The sequence below is a fragment of the Hyalella azteca genome, unplaced genomic scaffold (genome assembly GCF_000764305.2).
Source record: "Hyalella azteca isolate HAZT.00-mixed unplaced genomic scaffold, Hazt_2.0.2 contig9056, whole genome shotgun sequence".
Taxonomy (NCBI): Eukaryota; Metazoa; Arthropoda; class Malacostraca; order Amphipoda; family Hyalellidae; genus Hyalella; species Hyalella azteca.
The window spans coordinates 33,219-34,119 of record NW_025939135.1 but is presented as its reverse complement, the minus strand read 5'-3'; the positions used below and the strand labels follow the sequence as shown (position 1 = coordinate 34,119).

The window sequence follows — 901 nt, the reverse complement described above, 5'->3', positions numbered from 1 at the left end:
GTAATACGAGAAAAATGTTATCGAGTTATTCAAACAATATGATGCAAAAAGATAACATACAAGAGACATCAAACTAAATGGGCTCGTCGTATAAACTGTTGTAAATTTCGAATAACAAAGTTTGCGAATTGCAAATTTTGTTATTCAAATTTTGTTATTTGTTGTTTGAAACTAATTGCGAATTGCAGTGTTGTGTACGGTCGTGGGTAATTAAGCGCTTAACAATAATCTTGTTCATTTTATTAACATTGTTATTATTAAGCCACACGCAATATGCATAAGAAGTACCTACAAACTATTATTTTATTGGCGAAAAAGGCTCATTACATGTTTTTGGACATACTTCAAGTTTTTTTATATTATTTGTACAAAAAAGAACAGGATTCTCTTGCGCCTACATGAGAGGATGGCGACTTTAATTGCGATGGCGACGCAAGTGTACGATACACCTGACAGTGTAGCTAGGCTACTGTGCAGCAGCTCTCGCTACAGCTACAGTTGTGGACCTCGTTACAGTTACAGTGGCAGCACTCGTTACAGTTACAGTTGTGGACCTCGTTACAGTTACAGTGGCAGCACTCGTTAGTTACAGTTGTAAACCTCGTTACAGTTACAGTTGTGGACCTCGTTACAGTTACAGCGGCAGCACTCGTTACAGTTACAGCTGTGGACCTCGTTAAAGTTACAGTTGTAAACCTCGTTACAGTTACAGTGGCAGCACTCGTTAGTTACAGTTGTGGACCTCGTTACAGTTACAGTGGCATCACTCGTTACAGTTACAGTGGCAGCACTCGTTACAGCTACAGTTGTGGACCTCGTTACAGTTACAGTTGTGGACCTCGTTACAGTTACAGTTGTGGACCTCGTTACAGCTACAGTTGTGGACCTCGTTACAGTTACA

The 901-nt window shown here is 40.0% G+C and overlaps 1 long non-coding RNA gene across 1 annotated transcript; it reads right to left on the bottom strand.

Moving 5' to 3' along the window:
• Positions 1-218: 218 nt before the first annotated feature.
• LOC125178350 lies at positions 219-895 on the bottom strand. The gene is made up of 2 exons (XR_007156870.1): positions 697-895; positions 219-648 (listed from the first exon to the last, which is right to left on the bottom strand). It is a non-coding gene; the product is annotated as an uncharacterized LOC125178350 (long non-coding RNA).
• Positions 896-901: the final 6 nt, after the last annotated feature.